Source organism: Ursus americanus, chromosome 4 (genome assembly GCF_024610735.1).
Source record: "Ursus americanus isolate L20-20 chromosome 4, mUrsAme1.1.p, whole genome shotgun sequence".
NCBI classification, from domain to species: domain Eukaryota; kingdom Metazoa; phylum Chordata; class Mammalia; order Carnivora; family Ursidae; genus Ursus; species Ursus americanus.
This window is the reverse complement of record NC_142130.1, coordinates 5517713-5539902: the sequence shown is the minus strand read 5'-3', so window position 1 is coordinate 5539902 and position 22190 is coordinate 5517713. Positions and strand designations below refer to the sequence as shown.

The following is a 22190-nucleotide window of genomic DNA, read 5'->3' as shown; positions in this document are numbered from 1 at the left end:
CAATGTGTTGTTCCTTTCAAGTGTATAACACATTGATTTGACAATTTTGTATACTAAGTGCTCAGTACAACTAAGTTTAGTCACCATATGTCACCATAGAACACTATTACAATGTTATTGACTTTATTCCATATGCTGTACTTTTCATCTCTGTGATTTATTTATATTATAACTGGATGTTTGTACCTCTGAATCCCCTTTATCTATCCCCCCCCCCACAATCTGCCATGTGGCAACCACCAGTTTTTTTTTTCTCTGTTTAAGAGTCTGTTTTGTATTTGTTTTTTGTTTTTGAGATGTCACCTATCAGTGAAATCATATGGTTCTTGTCTTTCTCTGTTAAAGGAGACTTTTAAATTTTAATTTATATATTTGAAGAGAGAGAGAGCACAAGCTGGGGGAGGGACAGAGGGAGAAGCAGATTCCCCACTGAGCAGGGAGCCTGACATGGGGCTATGGGGTTAGATTCCAGGACTCTGGGATCATAACCTGAGCCAAAGGCAGAAACTTAACCAACTGAGCCACCCAGGCACCCCTCTCTGTTAAAGGTGACTTTTTAAAAGAATCATAGTGAAACCAGTAAGATAATGTTCTGAGGTTAAAATCCAGATGGATTCAGGAGACAATAATAATGCTTTAGATATTATACAAAGAAGATAGCTTATAGCATTTATGATCACTTTGGGATAAAATATAGGGGAAAAAATACCTTGACCAATAGTAAGAAAGTCTCATATATTATTTACCATTTTATTGAGCAGCTTTAATTACAGTGCAGCAGTTACAACTGAGCTGAGTCACCACAATTAATGTTTCTTAAATCAGTCATAGGGATACATTCCAAGTGATTTCTCAGTTGTGCTCTTTGACCCATCAGACTTCTCAAGTTCTTGGAAAAGTAAAGTAAAAGTAAAGATGTCAATCATCTTCTTTGTCCTAAGCACCCTGGATGTATACAGGTACGTTAAATAAGGTGAGATCTGAGTTGGGTACCTTTTTTTAGGTAATAAGATCCTTGAAATACTTTTATAATTGTAGATACTCTTTTAGGGTGAATCAAGAAATGCTTTGAGGAAGACTGCAAGGACAACAGAAATTTGCTGTTGAAAAAAAATGGAATATAGAGAAATTTTGCATAAGGCAAAACAGTAGAATCTATTTCTAAAGTAGACATTGACAATCAAAGACTGAAAACAATTCTTAAGAGTTGTAGCATAGTGTTCCCTGCCTATTTATTTAACTTAAACTATAATTAGGATGAGAAATACTTCTTTCTCGATTTTTAATGGCTGCTGGTTTGTATAAACTCATACTTTATCCATTGGATCCACATAATTTCCATAAGAAATATTAATTGATTCCTAGTGATGCTTATAATCAGTATGAAGGTACTGATAAAGCTCAATCATATGTACATGTTTGTATTTACATAGAGATATAAAACAATTACATGAAAATTGAGTGTGGTCATTGATGAAATTGCGATTTAATTTCATAGGTCAGTAGGAATATATAACACTTTATTTTTCATACTTAACAGAAATTACTGCAGCTCTATTTGAAAGTGAAGTTCTTTAATTCAATACCTCTTTTATGTAGAGTTCTCAGTTTTTTAAAGGTGATAATGAATTGTACATAATCCATAATGTTCATGGTGATCACAAGGGTCGTGATGGTCCACGACATTCATCTTGTGCTCTTACCAATGAAATTTCTTATGGCATCTCCCTAGAACTTACAACTTGTCGACTTAACCTTCTCGTTGCCACCTTCATATCTCTGTTCCTTAAAGTATAGATGTCAGGATTTAATACAGGAGTGATGACAAAGTCCACAATGGCAAAAAATTTATCCACTGACTTGGTAGGGAAAGTCACACATAGAGAAACAAGCACGGAGTCAAAAACAAAACCACTATAGTGATGTGAGCTGACAGAGTAACGAATGCTTTGGATAAATTTTTTGAAGAATGTTGTCAGACAGTGATCAGAATAAAGATATATGATACAATTAAGAAAAAGAAGGTGCCCATAGATATGAAGCCACTGTTGGCAGTGACCACAAATTATAGTCTGTAAGTGTCCATGCATGCAAGTTTAATAACCCTAGGAAAATCACAATAAAAGCTCCCCACATTATTAGGGCCACAGAAAGGTAAATTTATGACAAAAACAAACTGAGACACAGCATGAATCACCCCAATGATCCAAGCAGCCACTATCAAAAGCATGCACATTTTAGGATTCACAGTAGTTAGATAGTGGACAGGCTTGCAAATGGCTGTGTACCTGTTATATGCCATGGCTATGAGTAATACCATCTCAACTCCTCCCATGACATGAATAAAGAACATTTGTATCATGCAGTTATGGAAGGAAATGATTTTTCAACCACTGAAAAGATCAGAGATCATCCTAGGAACTGTGGTGGATGAAAGACCCAGGTCAATGAGTGATAGGTTGGCCAGCAGGATATACATGGGGGAGTGTAAGTGAGAATCAAAAATCACTGTTAACATAATGAAGAGGTTTCCCAAGATAATTCCCACATAGAACAAAGAGAAGAAGAGAAAAAGGAAAACCTGCATTCCCAAGGATTGTGCAAGTCCCAGTAACATGAACTCAGTTACCACAGAGCCATTTCCTTGGTCCATTGAATCATAAGGAAGGGAAGACTCTAAAGTGACCTGAAAGAAATGAGAGAAGGAATTAACTTTGAGGAGTGCTTCACAGGATGTGTTAAATGTTGATAATTTAAATTGGTTTTTGACAGATCTTTTATTTAATTGATAGTAAATTATTTACAAAATAATGGGAGCCCAGAGCATGGGTTTGGTAGTATGAGCAAAGATGCACTCATTGGCCATCTATTGCTTTAAATTGCTCTTATTTATTCAAGTACGTGGGATAATGAGTCAACTTAAGAAGTTAGAAAAGGATGCAAAAATTAAACTCGTGGAATTCAAGTTAAATAGAGCAATAAAAATTAAAACCAAAAATAATACGTATTGACTCCTAGAAAATTGGAGGAGTGTATATGAGCATATAAAAAAGTTAAAAAAAAAACAAAAAATAGATAACCTTTTGAAAATATAATCAAGAATAATAAAATAAGCAATTAGAAATGAGTATAGAAAAATAACAGTTAACATAATAACAGTTAATACACATTTGAAGTCTGTTTTTTATGTGTATATATTACTGTTAGGTTTATACTGCTGAAATGGTGTTTGCATTAGAGTTTGAATGATAATTTTTGTAAACAGGAAAATCCCACACTACATAAACCTATAATCCTAAAGTCTCTAAACCTCCATTTATAGCATATAATATAATCTGTTTATGAACTTTAATTATTATACTGTGGACAGTCACAATGGAAAATATGGAACTGAGTGTATTCAATGTGGTGGAGTCAGAGTCGGTAGCATGTGTAAAGGACAGGCAGGAAGGAACACATAAAGAAAGGGGAAGAATGAAGATCAATGGGAAGGAGTGTAAGAAAATAAAAGGAGGGTGAAGAGAAGAAATAAATTCCTAAAGGTCAAATAGAGGATAAAACGATGATCAAAAAAAGGCATTGGTAGAACATTGCACATCTTTGCTTAGGTGCCTGTCATAGATTAAATCAACACACATCGATACATTACAAACACCTGGGTGAGAACTTTACTTGGGTTTCCATTCACTGCTTTAGGTATATTTTGACTGGAAGGATGGAAAGTAATAGTAAGGCTGTACGGAAAATAACCACTGAGATGAAGACAGGACTTTAAGCACGTGAATCATGGGTGTGGCAGTAGGGTTTGGTAGAATAGAGTGGTTGAACATGATGCCTCAGTGAACTGGCAGGTGAATCACCTCTAAAAAAATTAGGAAGTAACCAAAAGCATCTGTTTTGCCTTCAGGTACTATTTGGCTTACCCTCATTCTAGTATTCATAGATTTTCATAATATAAAATTAAAGTTTTTGATATAGGCACCCTTTCTGCTTTGTCTAACACTACATCACCTGCCTTTTAAAACAGCGGCTGGCACATAGAAAAAGCCCAGGAAATATGTGATGAATGAATTTCCTAGAAATAGGTACTAAATTGTTCATAGAAGAAACAAAACAGTAGCCCTCACAAATATATAGAGAAATTGATTTAATAATATCTTCTCCATAAACTTGTATTTCCTGGTATAGTCCAGTTATATATACATAAAAAGTGAGTATTTAAATGAGTGAAGAAATTTCTGCCCTTTTTATTACAAACATCTGGAATTAGCATGTGTCACTGATGAGGAAATCCTCAGGATCTGAGAGAGAAAAAGACGATGCACTTGGTTTCTCTGCCTCTTTAGAAAACCCTGGTGACTTTGTGAAGCTCTCAGGAATTTGGCAGAAGTCAAGTCCCCATAGATTTTGCTATCCTTCCTCTTGGAGATGTAAACTTTTCCAGTCATTCAGAGCCTGAGAAGACCCATCATTAAATAAGAAATATAGATACATATTAAACAAACAAGATGATCAGAATTATAGATTTGTATAGAAGTGGGAAAGAACTTTGAGAGAACCTATTCAGTCACTTCATTCTACAGGTAGAGGGCCAACCCCGTGAGGGTAAATGGCTGGCCAAAGTGTTCACAGGAATACATTCACAGGGCCAGAACTAGAAGTCAGCCTAACTTCCAGTCCAATGGTCTTTCTCAATAGTGTATTGAGTATTTATATTTGAAAGGGTCACTGTAACCTAATTGGAAGTGGTTTGTCAACCCTCAGTTTTTATTCATTTAAAATAAAATTGGCTTACCTTCCTGAAAGACTTTTTTTTTTTTTTTTGCCATTGGGAATTTCTCTTGCTAACCCCCTTTCCTGTTTCTTCACACAACCTGTTAGTCCTTGAACCATTCCATCTTAGAACTTATAGCTACCAGCTCCTCTGTACCATCCCCTGCACGGGGCCAGAAGATTTCTGACTCTGAGAATAGCCTCTCAGACTAGGCATTGGCTGGTTCCTTCAAATGTGGAGGAAAGTAATACTGAAGGAGAGGGAACCACACCAGAATCCTGGAGGTGGAGGATTGAGACTTCCTTCCTTTTGTTTAAAACAGAATTTGGTTCTCAAATAGGGCAGGAATAGCTGAGGCCAGATGTCTGTTTTACACCGTGAAAAAAAAAAAAGTTTAAAATGACTTGGAGACCACAAAAATCAGAAACACATGAATCTGAAAAATTTTCACACTAAGGGAACAAATTGAACATATCAAAAGTTGTGTGTGTGTGTATGTGTCTATGTGTCAGTATGTAGAATCGATTTGATAAGACAATGCAATGCAGTGATTGAAATTTGAGAGTAAGAGAGTGATGATGTAGAGTAAAAGGACAAAAATATTTCAAAAGGAGAGTATTTCTGACACTAATATTTTACAAAGAAACAGATGCTGAAGCAGAATTAAGGGGGAGAGAGAGAGAGGGACACAACCATGATAGGTGCAGTTTTATAATTAAAAAGCATCTTTCCTACCTGCCTGTTCAGCCACAGGATTTACATTTTTGGAAGAATAGAAATTCAGAGAGCTCAGTCTTACTTTCTATACATAATCTTCCCTCAAAGTCAAAGCTATAGATGATTCTTCAAAGTGGGAAATAAGCTAATTAGATACACAAGAGAGTGACCTATTGTTGTCTCAGAGAAGGCCAACACCGAGCCCATTATTAGTTTCTCTTGGGGGACTAAATCTTTGAGTCACATTGGTTTCCCCATGAGAGAAATAATGAAAAAGAAATTGCTTGGTAATGCAACAGAGGGAAAGAGAGAAGATTTTGAGGCAATATGTCGGTTTGTGTAAAAATATCCCTATATAGTTGCATGATCTTTGGGATGAAGTGCTTAGAAGCACTGAGATGAGGGGATGAGGGTGTAAAAACATATCCTGAGTGGACAGACATACCTAAACTTGTAGTACCAAACTTGAAATAGATGTAAAATCCCTGATACGTAAAGATAATTCTTACAACTGACAGTAGGGGAATAAATAGATCACTTTCATGTTATCAATTACAGCCAATGTTTACCTCTGTAGGTTTACTTGCAGTCCCAAACTTTGGAGTGTTGAAGATAAAAGTCTTCTTGAATGCATTTAACCTTTATTTTTCCTGAGTTGACTGGATAGAACTAAAATTTGTACGTTATTGGATCAATTTCTGAAGAGATCAGTGGAAAACAGATGCAAACACAAAAGAGGAAAATATAGGAGGTTATTTGGAGTGTTTGTAAGAAGAGCATATTTACCTGAGGGAGATACTCATTCATAAGACTTGTGACAAGGTATTGAAACAAGCCTAGTGTATTTCTGTAAAGAAGTAAGGCTTATCTATATTTGATATGTAAATACAAAGAATCTGATCTCTAGTCTATCATGGGGTCCCAAAGTGTCAAGGCTCTATCTTTGAGTTGTGTTTGTTTAGAGTTGTATTTTATTTTTTCTTGTTGAGAAAATGGAAAATCATAATTCTCTAGAATAGCTGCAGAATATACATTCCAAAATGTGTAAGGATACAAACTGAAGAATAATGTGGGCAGAAATATTTAAAAATAAATAGGAATGCATGGTCAGTGACATGAATTGGTATATATATGATGAAGTAAAATAATTTAGTTGTTTGGAAGAAACACAACTACTCTAAGATTAGAGGAAAATTTCTCTTGTTGCCTCCCTGCCCCACTGGCTACTGCAATGCAGTGAACACTCCACAGCCCCATAAATCATTCTATCATGTCAATGCACTTCTGTCCTGAGATGCCTGTGTCCTAAATGGCCAACTGGATACCAGACAGAATAGCATATTAAGATGAATTAGGGAGAATCTAGGCAGAAATAAAGCCCTAGGAAATTCTCCAGCCAGGCATAGAGCACACTGTGATTTGAGAGCAATCCCTTGGGGCATGGATCTTGGGTTTGCTTGGCAGTGGAGAAGGCTGCTGAGCTAACAGAAGAGTAGGGGATGTTAATGTAGAGCTTATGAGAACTAAAAGTATCAGAGAGGATTGAGTCCACTGACTTACAGGCTGCCCCAGCTAAAGTTCGCTCAAGATTTAAACTGGCTGAAGCCAGCAAAAAGAAACTTACCAGTAGATTTCACTGCAGAGAATTGACAAACAAATTTAGAAAATCAATTGAGAAAAAGGAAAGAAAAGGGGATTAAGTACTTTAATCCTATGACTAAGCAAATATAAAAAGGAAGCCCATAGGGCAGTGGGGAGGGAACTTGGGGCAGGAGGTGGCTCTCTGGGGCCTGCTCTCCCCTTCCCCTTTCCAACCCCCTTCCCCCACTGCTGGACTAGGGCTAAGAGCAGCATGAGCAGGAACCTGACCTCAATCCAGGTCACTGAGCTGGAGGGATGAGGAACACCTCTGCCGTATCAGCCTCCTCCTCCCAGGAGATGGAGGAGCTGGAGGAGCTGGAGGAGCTGGAGCACTTTATGTGCAGCTGGCTACATGCTACAGTACCAGGTGCAGGTCCTGCTGGCTGACAGCACAGAGGCTGATGGTGAGAGCGAGCAGACACAGTCCCACATCTCCCAGGAGGAAGTCCCAATAGTGGACCACCAGTGAAAGGCCTAATGAACAAGGGACAATGGACCACAGTGAGCAGCTGGAAAGCAGTTGTTTCTACTCTCTAAGGCAAGCCCCCTCTCCCCTACTACACACTCCCTCAGAGTTGAAGAAGGAGGAAACCAGGAAGTGCTGGTGGACGGAGTTTTTTAAAAGTCCCAATAAAAGCCTGTTCTCACTAAACCAGGGTCCAGGAGAAGGGAAACGTAGCAAGATAGGAAAGTTTTAGACAATAACTGTTCTTTTCCAGCCAAATAGCACAGACAAGCTGTGGCCCCATGTTTACCTACACCAGCAAAGATCCAGTGGGCATCTAGACTGCTACCCTCACAGGGCTGTAACAGGGCACCCTCTATCTTCCCTTCAGCAGGCTGGTGTCAGAGAAGGCTGGTAAGGAGGCTGGGGCTTTCACCCCTGCCATCTTGTAAGAAGGCCCCCAAACTACCCCCATGGTATTATTGAAGACCATGTGAGAGCCTGGACTTCTATCCCCACTCAGCAGTATTGAGGCACTTCTCCTCTCCCTGCGAGGTTGTGTCTGAGGAGATTCTAATAGAGAGTTGAGACTTCCCCTATTGCCCAGTGATAGTGAGGCCACCCCCATGGCAGGGTCAGTGGGGACTGTGTGGGGCCCTGGAACTCCCAGCTGTCTGTAACAAGTGTACCCCTGGACTTCTACCTTCACTGGTAGTGGTGAGACTGTGCTCCCCTCCCCCCTGCCAGAGTGGTATTACTAACAATGAGTTAAAACAGAAGATTTAAATAAGATTCAGAATCTCATAACATAACATGCAATTGTCCTAATCGCAATGAAAAAATCATTTGTCAGAGCAATAACTGGAAAGATTTCAAACTAAATGAAAAAACAGTTAGTGGATGTCAACACTGAGATGAGAAATTGGACTTCATCAAAATTAAAAACTTTTACTCTGGGAAAACCGTTTGGAAGATGAAGAGACAAATTACATAGAGGAAGAACATTTTGCAAAACATGGATCTGACAAAGGACTAGTATTCAGAATATATAAAGAATTCCCAGAACACAGCATTTAAACCAATCCGGTTAGGAAATGTATAAAAGACGTGAAGAGATATTTTTCCCTGAAGAGGATGTACAGATGACAAATAAGCACACAAAAAGATGTTCAACCTCATTAGCTGTAAGTGAAATGAAGAGTAAAGCCACAATGAGAGATCTCTTCCCACCTATCAGAATAGCTAAATTAAAAAAAAAAAATAGTGACGACACCATGTGGTGGTGAGGATACAGTGAAATTGGGTCAGTCTTGCATAGCTGGTAGGAGGGTAAAGTGTTACAGCCATTCTGGGAAACAGTTTGGCAGTTTCTTAAAAAACAGAAACTACAAGTTTGATATGATCTAGCAATTTTACTCCTGGATATTTATTCCAAAGAAATGAAAATGTACATTCATACAAAAACTTGTACTCAAATGTTTATAGCTACTTTACTCATGGTAGCCCCAAACTGGAAACAACCCAGTTGTCCTTCAACAGGTGAAAAGAATCTCCAAGGGAATTATGCCAAGAGAAAAAAGCCAATCCCCCAAAGTTACTCTATGATTCTATATATATAACATTCTTGAAATGACAAGATGATAAAAATGGGGACCAGGTTAGCAGTTCCCAGGGATCAGGGAAGGGAGGGGCAGGCTGAAGTGGGTGTGGGTACAAAAGGGCAGCAGAAGGAAACTTTGTGCTGATACAAATGTTCTGCATCTTGACTGTATTAACATCGATACTCTGGTTGTAATACTGAACTATACTTTTACAGGCTCTCCCATGGGGGAAAGTGGATAAAAGGTACGTAGAATCTCTGTGTTATTTGTTGTAGCTTGATGTGAATCTATAATTATCTAAAACAAAAGTTAAGAGGGGTGCCTGCATGGCTCAGTCAGTTAAGTGGCTGACTCTTGATTTCAGCTCAGATCATGATCTCATGGATCCTGAGGTGGAGCCCTGTGTTGGGCTCCGTGCTCAACAGGAAGTCTGCTTGAGGAGTCTCTTCCTCTCCCTCTGCCACCCCCCCGGCTCACCCTCTCTCTCTCTCTCTCTCTAAAATAAATAAATCTTAAAAATATGTATAAAATAAAAGTTAAGAAGAAAGCCCAGATACTAATCAATAAATTATTCAACACTACTGTTTTTAAACTCTGTTGGTTTTGTTCATTTATTTAATGATAAATATCCATCGAAGATTTTATATACTGTTGTACTGATGTGATAGCAGTAAACATTGACACAGCCCCTCCTCACATGGAATTTAAAATGTAATGAGGAAGACATAAAACAGATAAGAAATTATGAGTATGGCTAATGTTACAGAAGTGATACTGGGGAGTGTTATAGTAATATACAATGGAAGGAGCTCTCCTGGATTCAGGTTCTGGGAATTGTTTCTTGATAAAATAATGTTGAAACTGAGATTTAAAGAATGAATAAATGTTAATAGGCAAAGCATAAAGGACAAATGTTTCAGACAGAATAATTGGCCATTCTTTCAAAGAATGAATTCTCAAGAGCATGTTGTCATCTGAGGCTGGAGGGGAGGTTGAGGGCCAGGTCTTGGATGGCCTGATAAATCTTGAAAAGTAGTTTGTATTTTAATTTAAGAGTAGTGGCAAGCATGTGAAGGGTCTTAAGTAGAGGATCACATGTTTAGATTTATATTTCAAAAAAATCTGGGATGCCTGGGTAGTTCATTCGATTAAGTGTTGGACTCTTTATTTTGGCTCAGGTCACGATCTCAGGGTCATGCGATCAAGCCGCACATTGGGCTCTGAGCTGAGTGTGGAGCCTGCTTGACAATCTCTCTCTCTTTCTCTCCCTCTTCCCCTCCCCCCTGTGCATATGTGTGCACATCCATGCTCTGTTTCTCTCTCAAAAAAAAAAATCTCTCATTCTGAATGTAGATAATGAGAATGAAGGCAAACAAGATTTGAAGCTGGAAGACATACAGCTGACTTAATATTCTACTTGAAAAATGACATATGAAGTCTTAGACAAGAGTGGTGATATTTGGAAGAGAACAAGAGGACATATTTAAGAATTGTTTAGAAGTTGGAATTAATAGCATTTGTAGATTTAATGAATATTAGGGATTTGGGAAAGGAGGAGTCCATTATTACTCCTAGACTTTACATTGAGGAACTGGGTAAATATTGGTGCTACTTATTGTGACTAGGGACCTGAAAGAGTAGCAGGTTCAAGATGAGATGAGTTTAGTTTCAGATCTGCTAAGTGGGAGATGCCCTTGAATCATCAAGTCAGTATAGGCAGTTAGATTTATGAAGTAGGAACTCAAATAATAGCCCGACTTAATGATAAAAGCCCTTAGCTTACATGGTAATTAAATCCTAGGGAATGGATGTCCCTTAGGGATAGAATATGAAGTGAGAAAAGGCCAAAGGTGCAATTCTGAGGAACACTGAGTTTGGTGATAGAGCTGACTGAGAGAACCTCAGCAAACTGCTACTGGGAAGGAATTCCCAAAGAGTAGGAGGAAAAGTGGGAGACTAGTTTCTCAGAAGCCCAGTGAGATATTTGAAAGAGGGAGTGGTTAGCAATGATCAAGTTAAGAAGAACTTAAGAATACCAAAGCATTAAAAGAAGTTTTTTTTTTAAAAAACGATTTTATTTATTTATTTGACAGAAGGAAAGAGAGCATGCAAGCACATGCACAAGCAGGGGGAGCAGCAGGCAGAGGGAGAAGGAGAAGCAGGCTTGCTGCTGAGCAGAGAGCCAGATGCAGGGCTGGATCCAGGACCCTGGGATCATGACCTGAGCTGAAGGCAGATGCTTAACTGACTGAGCCACCCAGGCGCCCCACATTAAAAGATGTATTAATGATTAATTTACATGGAGGAAGTAGAGATGTTATTGGAAAGTTTCCTGGGGATACACTGGACAAAAATATATACGTTAGTTTCCTTAATTGAGCGTATTTTATTTAGAGAGCAGTAGAAACAAATAAACAAAAATGTTACGTGTAACTTTAATAAAGTATTTATTAAAAATGTAGAAACACTCAAACTGAATATACCTTACCATTTTTGGCTTGACATTTATCCAAGACTATCAAACTCAGATATATAAACTCTTGGGGGGATGTTTTATCTGGCCAAGAAACCATATTCAAGGAATCCAAGGCCTCTAAATACATATCCTTGGGTGATTATTCTTCTTTGGAACAGCCATAATTTCTGTGTTTTTTTTTTAATAAACCAGGTGATTGAATATTGGAAAGACTACATTTTTAGAATAATACAAAGGCAGACAAAAGTGCAAAAAGCCCTGGTTTCTATTTATCTAAAGTATTGATAGTGTTAAGGAAATTCTATCTCTACTTATAATCACTCAAATCTAAACGCAAAACTAAAATATCATCCTATGCTGATAAAGTCAAGTTTGTGTTTGGGGCTCAATGTAAGTAACATAGTTGATTTTGTTCTTTTCTAAGTTAAACTAAAATTGAAATAGGAATTTAAAAAATATAATTTATTGATTTTGATTTACTCAAAGTCACATTTTATCTACTAAATCCATAAGTTTACTATGAGATATATTTATCATTTTTGAGGTATTCATTTATAATTTAGAATAAAAACAATTATCAGGTCCCAGAAAATGTCACCCAGAAAATATCTGAATGTTAAGTTTATTCTTACGAATCAGCTCAGTTTTCTATTCTCATCACTCTTCATAATGGAAGTAGGTGAAGTCAATTTAGTCTCTGTGGTTAGCAAAATAAAGTCACCTCTGACTCAACAATCAATTGCTACAGGTAGACCTTTGTTGAACTATTTCTCCAAATAGTAGTTCTTACCATAGTAACGATGACAGTCATGTGACTTGCAGTGTTCTTGGTGAGCCTCGTGTTGTATGTAGATCTGCTCCATTCCTTATGAGATCCCACTAGGACCCACAATCCGTTTGCCCAGTCTTCTCTTGGCCACTCTCATATCTTTGTTTTGTAATGTATAGATGGCAGGATTCAAGACGGGGGTGATAGCAAAGTCAACAATGAACAAGTACTTATCCAGTGATGTTGTAGGGAAGGGCCACACATAGAGAAACATACATGGCATAAAAAACAAAATCACTACAGTGATGTGAGCTGACAATGTGACAAATACTTTGGACAAGTCCCCTGAAGAATGTTTCCAGACAGTGACCAAAATGAAGATATAGGATGTAATTAAAGAGAAGAAGGTAGCCATGGATATAAACCCACTGTTAGCGATGATTACAAACTCTAGCTTGTAAGTGTCTACACAAGCAAGTTTTATGACCCAAGGAAAATCACAGTAGAAACTATCTACTTCATTAAGGCCACAAAAGGGCAAATTTATGACAAAAAGAAACTGAGAGACAGCATGGATTATCCCCACTATCCAGGCAGCCACTACAAAGGAAACACATTTTGGGGCTCATGATGGTCAGGTAGTGGAGAGGCTTACAGATTGCAGTGTACTGGTCATATGCCATGGCTATGAGCAGCACCATCTCAACTCCACCCATAACGTGAATAAAAAATATCTGTATCATGCATTTTGGAAAAGAAAAGATGTTGCAGTCAGTGAAAAGATCAGAGATCATTTTGGGTACTGTGGTAGAGAACAGACCTAGATCAAGTAGAGAGAGGTTGGCCAATAAGAAGTACATGAGTGTGTGTAAATGAGTCCATAATTACCATGAACACAATGAGGAGGTTTCCCAGGATAATTCCCATGTAGAACACAGAGAAGAACCAAAAGAGAAAATGATGCATCTTCCATGAATTTGAAAGTCCAATCAATACAAATTCAGATACCACAGAGTCATTTGTTGCATCCATTGGCTCAATCAGTAGGGAAGATGCTGAAGTATTCTAAAGGTAGAAAGTAAGGAAGAATTGAGAAATATGAGTATTGAGCATTGATGTGTTGTTTGCCCATCAATGCTTTTGTAGGAACCATGTTGCAAATGCCAAAATGTGACGTTGGAAAACATACAGAGAGGGTGGGTGAAAGGAAGATAAATGAATAGGAGAAAGGAGATAATCAAAAGTTAGATTAGAGAGAGAAGGAAACAACATTATTTGGAAATATGGAGGAATTAAGAACAAAGAGTAACACCTCCTGGTACAGAGCCTCTTACCAAACTCATTGTGCTTCTTTAGTCTTTTATCTTTATATTCAAGAAAACACCTTTTGCATCATGAATAGTCAGCTATAATTTGAATGTTCAAACTTAATTGTATTTGTACACACATATTCTAGCAGAATGTACTGATTATTCTTTTACTTCATACCTGTGAAATCTCAGGCATTAATCGCTCATAGAATAGTCACCAGACAATGAGTGAAAGAGTGTTGAATCTGAGAGGAATGCTTACATAAAATGAAAAGACTTAATCCTCTGATAGTTTACAATACTTGTGATTGCAACGAATCACTTGGAGAATTATGATACACTTTAAGTCAAGTGAACCTCCAGACCCCAAAGAGAGAGTGTCAAAAGCCTCAGCAAAAGGGCTTCTCCCTACTTTGCTAGTATTGAGAGAGGTTTTGTAATCTAGGTGTAATCACGATATACTAAGAGCATGTAAAAACTACAGGACCGCAGAGAGTCATTAAAGTTAAAGGTTATGAGAACTTTTCTTCAAGTATTTGAAGCTTCGGTCAGCTAAAATGCTGGTGAGTAAAATTTGAAGGTGAGTAAATTGCTACAACTTTTTCAAGGGGAATATCTGTTATCACTATGGATAAGTAGAAAGGTTGAAGATGTATATATATATTACATATATGTAATGTAATATATATATGTAATATATATAAATATATATGTAATATATATGTAATATGTATAAAATATGTAATATATAATGTATATAATATATGTAATATATATAATATATATAATATATAATATATATAATATATATAATGTATATAATATATATATTATATATATATATATAATACATATTTGGATCCATTTATTATTTAATCTAAAGTGAAAATTTAAAAGTACACTTAAAAGAGATAAGATATGAGAAGATAGGCAGAAAGGGGAATTTGATAAGATTAATACCCAAATGAGTGTGGCCATTATAAATGATGCAAATTTAGATTTGTTGACATGTTCACTAAATTATAAGTGACAAAATTGTTTACAAGTGAGTATTATGTGATATGCCCTTTATAAGTATACACTACAAAAATATGTACATATATATATATCAACATCTCAAGAAGATCACTAGATAATGACATTTTAGGTCATTTTAATATTATAAAGGTCGACCATGTATATTTTGTATTTTTCTATATTGGCCATGGGTTTATAATAAAAATTGTGAAAAGATAGATATAGACTCATAAATACGGAGAAGAAACTGGTGGTTGCCAGATGCAAGGGTGGCAGAGGTTGGACAGAAATGGGTAAAGGGTCAAAAAATGGGCAGAAGATATGAACAGACACTTTTCCAATGAAGACATACAAATGGCTAACAGACACATGAAAAAATGTTCAAAATCATTAGCCATCAGGGAAATTCAAATCAAAACCACCTTGAGATACCACCTTATGCCAGTTAGAATGGAAAAAATTGACAAGTCAAGAAACAACAAATGTTGGAGAGGATGTGAAGAAAGGGGAACCCTCTTACACTGGTGGTGGGAATGCAAGTTGGTACAGCCACTTTGGAAAACAGTGTGGAGGTCCCTGAAAAAGTTAAAAATAGAGCTACCCTATGACTCAGCAATTGCACTACTGGGTATTTACCCCAAAGATACAGATGTAGTGAAGAGAAGGGCCATATGCACCCCAATGTTCATAGCAGCATTGTCCACAATAGCTAAATTGTGGAAGGAGCCAAGATGTCCTTCAACAGATGACTGGATTAAGAAGATGTGGTCCATATATACAATGGAATATTACTCAGCCATCAGAAAGAATGATTACCCAACATTTGCAGCAAATTGGATGGTACTGAAGGAGATGATGCTAAGTGAAATAAGTCAGGCAGAGAAAGACAATTATCATATGGTTTCACTCATTTATGGAACATAAGAAAAAGCAGGGAGATTGGTAGAAGAAGGAAGAGAAGAACGAAGGGGGTGGTAAACAGAGGGGGAATGAACCACAAGAGACTGTGGACTCTAGGAAACAAACTGAGGGCTTCAGAGGGGAGGAGAGTGGGGGACTGGGATAGGCCGTTGATGGGTATTAAGGAGGGCACATATTGCATGGTGCACTGGGTGTTATACACAAATAATGAATCATGGAACACTACACCAAAACCAAGGGTGTACTATATGGTGACTAACATAACATAATAAAAAATTTTAAAAAATAAAAGATCAGAGATGGAAAAACAAAAGAAATGGGTAAAGGGAGTGGGAGGTATAGGCTTCCAGTTATGAAATGAATAAGTCATGGGTATGAAATGTATGCCATAGAGAATATAGTTGATGGTATTATAATGGTGTTGTATGGTAACAGATTATCATCACACTTGTGAACGTAGCAGTATATATATTATATAAAAATTTATTTTTATATTTTTATTTATGTATTTTATATTTATATATGAAGAAATGGAGGTGAATTCAAACCAGTTAAAAATTTTTTGGTTGTTTTTCTTTCTTTGAAAACGTTAAAGAATCAGAAATTCATTGGAGGCAGAGTCCCAAAAGATATGGTTTCTATCCCTGCTGGATATTTTTACTTTAACATTCAGAACATAGGAACCTTTTTAAATAGGTAATGCAGAAAATCAGATAGAACTTAGGTCTTTCAATTTTAGAGACTGAAAATTCCCACTCCTTAAGGGGCCAAGAGCAATCATAACCAACCTAAAACTGAAAGCACAAAGAAGCAAAGCTGTCCAAAACTCATTTTGCCAATGTCCTGTCACTGTTGTACGATATTCATGAGTTTTTCTTTTAATCTGTACTCTTAACCATTTTAGCTTGCTTCTAATAGAGGTCCTTTTCAGAACTGATGGACACCAGTTTTATTAACTCATATTCATTCTTATCATTCTCCCTCTAATTCTTGACCTAGTCATTGGCTAACATCATCAAATGCTTTATCTAATATGCCAAATGGAGGGAACTGACTCACCCCATCATTCCCCTTATGAGGGCAAATAATCATTTCCATTTGTATAGTCTGTTAAGAGCATGAGTGGGAATGGAGTGGGCAAGACATTTACCATATTTGGTCCTCACAATGGGAAACATGGAATATCACATAAGATGATGAAGAAAGTGGTGAGAGAAACAAGTTTCTTGAGATATCAACCCACCAAGGAGATATCATAAATGTTAATTCTTTCAGAAATATCTCCTTCTTAGGTCATAATATAATTTTGTGATTACAATAGTAAGAATAGTGTTCAAGGGATTGGAATAACTAGTGACAGAAGGAAAGTATACAAATGGAAAGGAAAGAGAAAGTGGAATGGGAGTATAAAAAGAGAGTTTGCTCTAGTACTGCTCAACATTAGGAGCATTTTTTTGACCTACCTGTTCTGTTCTAAGGTGTGCAGGAACTCAAAAATTTTGATTTCTGCTTTGTGGTCTAATCACCTCCAAGACAAAAATATATGTTTCTTCCCAGCGAGAATACAGTTAATTAGTGGTAGTAGGTGTTAGTGACCCATTGATGTTTCTCAGATCTCTAATAACTAGCCTTTTATTGATTTCTCCTGGGAACCAGTTCTGTGAGTCATATTAATTTTCTCAAGAGAAAAAGAAAAGAAGGTAGGTGTTAGAATATCTCCTGTATATTAGGCAAAATAACATGCTGGATGGGTGGAAAATAAGTACCATTTAGGAGATGTGGAAATGTGGGCCTACTTAGATTTGCTGAGTTGGGAAGAGAAGATCTTTTTTTTTTAAGACTTTATTTATTTATTTGACAGAGAGACAGCCAGCGAGAGAGGGAACACAGCAGGGGAGTGGGAGAGGAAGAAGCAGGCTCCCAGTCAAGGAGCCTGATGTGGGACTCGATCCCAGAACACCGGGATCACGCCCTGAGCCGAAGGCAGATGCTTAATGACTGTGCTACCCAAGTGCCCCAAATCTTTTTTTTTCTTAATCTTCCACAATTATTGCAGATGCCCTCCTTTATGAAGTGCGAGTGTTGAGCCATACATACCAAAAATTTTTTTCCAGAACAAGCAAAAAGCTTTATGAAAGGGGGGGTTTCTCATAAGCATTCATGATTCTTTCTCATTCCAGATGTTTTATCTGTTACCTATTCCAAAATTTATCATGCAACAGTAAAAATGTATTGAATGAATGAAAGAAAGAATGAATGAATATCCTTATGTAACTATATTTTTTTCTTTAATCATATGAATTCTAGCTGGATAAATGGTATGGGACCATGGTGAACTGTTGAACTGAAGAAAAAAAGCTTAAAAATGCTGTTCTAGTTTAGGAGTTGGAAAATTATGACCTATAGGCCAAATTTGGGCCACTGCCTGCTCCTCAAAAAAAGTTTATTGGAGCAAAGCTACCGCCATTTGTTTATGTACTGTGTATGGCTCTTTTGTGCTACAATAAGCAGAGTTGAACAGTTGCAACAGAGACCATATGGCTGTGATTTGATCTGTTACATAAGAAGCTTGATGACCCTACCCTAGGTCAAGCAAGACAGGCAGAGGAAGAGGGTATAGTAGAAGGATCATCCACATCCATTTTCATTATCTTCATATATATTCACATGTTAACTTTCAGATGAAGTCTGAGAAATAAGTTTGTTGAAGTCCTGTAGATTATGCCTCCAGATACACTGTCTGCACTCAACTGGGTACATATTCGTGGGGTCCAATTCAAAGTGAATGTGTATATATGGCTTTTATTTAACAAAATTATTTAAAATCTCACCAGCCCTTCTCATACCTTTCCAGAAAATCAAAGAGGAGGGAAAACTCCCAAATGCATTCCATGATGCCAGCATAATGCTAATATTAAAGTCAGTTAGGATACTACTAGAAAAGAAAAGTACAGTTCAATGTTTCTGATGAACATAGATGCAAAAATTTTGAAAAAAATGTTAGCAAACTAAATTCAGCAGCACATTAAAAAGGTCATTCAGCATAATCAAGTTGGAGTTATACCTGGCATGCAAGGATTGTTCAATGTACAAAAATCAATCAGTGTGTCATATCACATTAATAGAATGAAAGGAAAAAAAATCAAATCATATGATCATCTTAATAGACCCAGAAAAAGCAGTTGACAAAATTTAACATCATGTTTATAATAAAACACATAACAAATTAGCCACAGAAGCAACACATCTCAATATAATAAAGGCCATATATGACAAACCATCAGCTAAATGATACTTACTGGTAAAAAGTTGAAAACTTTTCCTCTAAGATCAGAAGTAAGACAGTGTGCCCACTTTCACCATTTTTTTTTTCGCACATAGTTTTGGAATCCTAGCTAGAGCAATCAGGTAAAAAGATATAAAAAGCATCAGAATTGGAAAGGAAGAACTAAAAATGTCCATATTTGCAGTTGATATGATTTTATATGTAGCATATCCTAAGGACTCCTCCAAAAAAACCCAGAACTAATGAACAAATTCAGTTTAGTTACAGAATACAAAATATAGAAAATTCAGTATCATTTCCATACACTAACGACATATTTTCTGAAAAAGAAATAACAAAATCAATCCCATTTACAATAGCATCAAATACTCTAAAATATTTGGGGACAAATTTTACCAAAGAGGTGAAAAATCACCACTTTGGAAACTACAAGACATTGATGGGGAAAAAAAGATAAATAAATGGAAAGGTATTCCATATTCATGGATTAGAAGAATTAATATTGTTGAAATGTCCATACTATCAAAAGCCAACTATAAATTTGATGCAAAGTCTATGAAGATTTCAATGGCACTTTTTTTTTTTTTTTTTTTTACAGAAGTAGGAAAAAAATACTCCTAAGATTTATATAGAACCTGGGCAGGATTATATTGTTTAAATTCTACATTTTTGCAATTTCCTTAGTTTCCCTTCTGTTAATTGATTTCTAATCCAGACTACTATTGTCAGAGAAGATGTTTGGTATAATTTCAATCTTTTAAAATTTGTTTAGGCTTGTTCTGTGGCCTAACATATGATTTATCCTGGAGAATATTCCATGTGCCCTTGAGAATTTGTGTTCTGTTGCTCCGATGAATGTTCTGTATATGTCTGTTGAGGTCTATTCAGTCTAAAGTAGGGTTCGTGTCCAGTGTTTCCTAATTGATTTTATCTGAGTGATCTATCCATTGTTGAAAGTGGGGTGTTGAATTCGTCTATGGTATTTGCGTTGTTGTCTATTTAACCCCTCATATCTTTTAGTATTTTCTTCATATATTTAGGTGCTATAATGTTCTGTGCCTATATATATATATATATTCTGTGCCTATGTATATCTATATATAATATAGATATATATATATATTTATGATTGTTACAGCCTCTTGGTGAATAGTCTCCTTTATCATTATATCATGACCTTCTTTTTGTGTTATAGGATTTGACTTAAAGGCTACTTTGTCTTAGTTTAGCTACCTCTGCTCTTTTTTGGCTTCCATTTGCATGGAGTATTTTTTTCTGTACCTTTACTTTGTGACTGTGTGTGTCCTTAGAGCTGAAGTTAGTCTCTTGTAGGCAGCATATAGTTGGTTCTTGCTTTTTTAGTCATTCAGCCACTTGTGCCTTTTGATTGGAGAATTCAGTCCATTTACAGTTATAGTAATTATTGATAGGTTAGGACTTACTAATGGCAGAAAGGATTCTAAAGGATAATGCCATCTTATTTATTGTTTTCTGGATGTTTTATAGTTTCTGAACCTTTCTTCCTCTTTTGCTATCTTTTGTGAACTGGTGATTTACCATAATGGTATGCTTTAATTCCCTTCTCTTTATCTTTTGTGTATCTACTGTAGGTTTTTGCCTTGTGGTTACTATGAGATTGCTAAAACATCTCAGAGATAAGATTTACCATAATGGTATGCTTTAATTCCCTTCTCTTTATCTTTTGTGTATCTACTGTAGGTTTTTGCCTTGTGGTTACTATGAGATTGCTAAAACATCTCAGAGATAAAACAATCTGTTTTAAGCCGATAACAATGTAACTTCAATCACATATAAAAACTCTCCTTTTACTCTTGGAAAGGGTAACCCCCCCTTGAAATTTTGTGTTTTTTAGAGTGAGAATAGTTATTTTTTGTTACTCATGAGTTCAGGGAAAATAAAAATATTTGTGTGCTGTCTGCCTTGTGCATTTCCTAACTGACTATAATTCATCAAAGCTTCAAGGTTGCATAGGCTTTGATGGTAATTTGGTTTAATTTCATATGTTCATGGATTTAATTCATATGTTCATGGATTATGATTTAATTATATATACATTCTTTGTGGGACAACTTTATAAAGACTCTAGCCATTCTAAAAATGTCCACATAACATAATCATTTCAGGCCTTTTTAATTTTATAACATCTTCTTATCATTTTCCATGGAATGCTATGTTCTGGTGAGAGACAGTTTTGTAACACATTTCCATAAGGGTTTGAGGAGACTGCCTTTGAAATTGGTTGCTCTTCTCACATTGACTCCTCTCTCAGCATGCTCTCTTTACTTGAGTCTGCTGTTTGTCTGCTTCTGCAGCTTGGCAGGATGGAATGTTGCTTACCAGATTCTCCTAAGATGACACAACCTGCTGACCACCCCACAGAATCAGCAGGTCAAATAGTAGCATACATTTGTCCAATGCAGAAGTCATGGAATAGTGATTTGAAAATCTTAACCCCTCATTTTTTCCCCTAATCTTTAGGCCATACTCATTTTTCATTTTTCTTTTTTTAAGTTTTTAATTCTGGTTAATATACAGTGTTATAGTAGCTTAGGTGTACAATATAGTGATTCAACACTCCCATATATCACCAGGTGCTCATCGTGACAAGTGCACTCCTTAATCCCCATCAGTTGTTTAACCCATCCTTCCACTTCCCTCCCCTCTGACAACCATCAGTTTGTTCTCTATGATTAAGAGTTTTGGTTTGTCTCTCTTTTTTTTTTTTCCCTTTGCTCATTTGTTTTGTTTTCTTAAATTCCACAAATGAGTGAAATCATATTGTATTTGTCTTTCTGTGACTGACTTATTTCACTCAGCATTATGCCTTCTAGCTCCATCCATGTCGTTCTTACAAACTTCAGTAACTGGTTATTAGTTTAGGAGGTTTTTTGGTTGATTCTTTCAGATTTTTTACATAGACTGTTATGTCATCTGCAAACAAAGACAGTTTTATGTCTTTCCTCCTAATCTATATACTTTTATTTCCTTTTTTCCCCCTGATTGCATTAACTAGTCTTCCAGTACAATGTTGAAAAGGAGCGGTGAGAGGGGATATTCTTGTCCAGGATATGATATTAATGGGAAAGCCTTAAGTTTCTCACCAGCAAGTATCATGTTAGCTGTAGGGTTTTTTTTTTGTATAGACTTTATCATGCTGCAAAAATTTTTCTCTATTCTGATTTAACTTGGAACTATTACCATGAATTGGTGCT

General features: G+C 36.4%; 2 pseudogenes; both read right to left on the bottom strand.

The window, feature by feature from the left end:
• Positions 1-1715: 1715 nt before the first annotated feature.
• On the bottom strand, positions 1716-2653 carry LOC123786328 (olfactory receptor 4F6-like; annotated as a pseudogene).
• Positions 2654-12520: 9867 nt separating this feature from the next.
• Positions 12521-13464, bottom strand: LOC123786330 (olfactory receptor 4F6-like; annotated as a pseudogene).
• Between the last annotated feature and the right edge of the window lie 8726 nt (positions 13465-22190).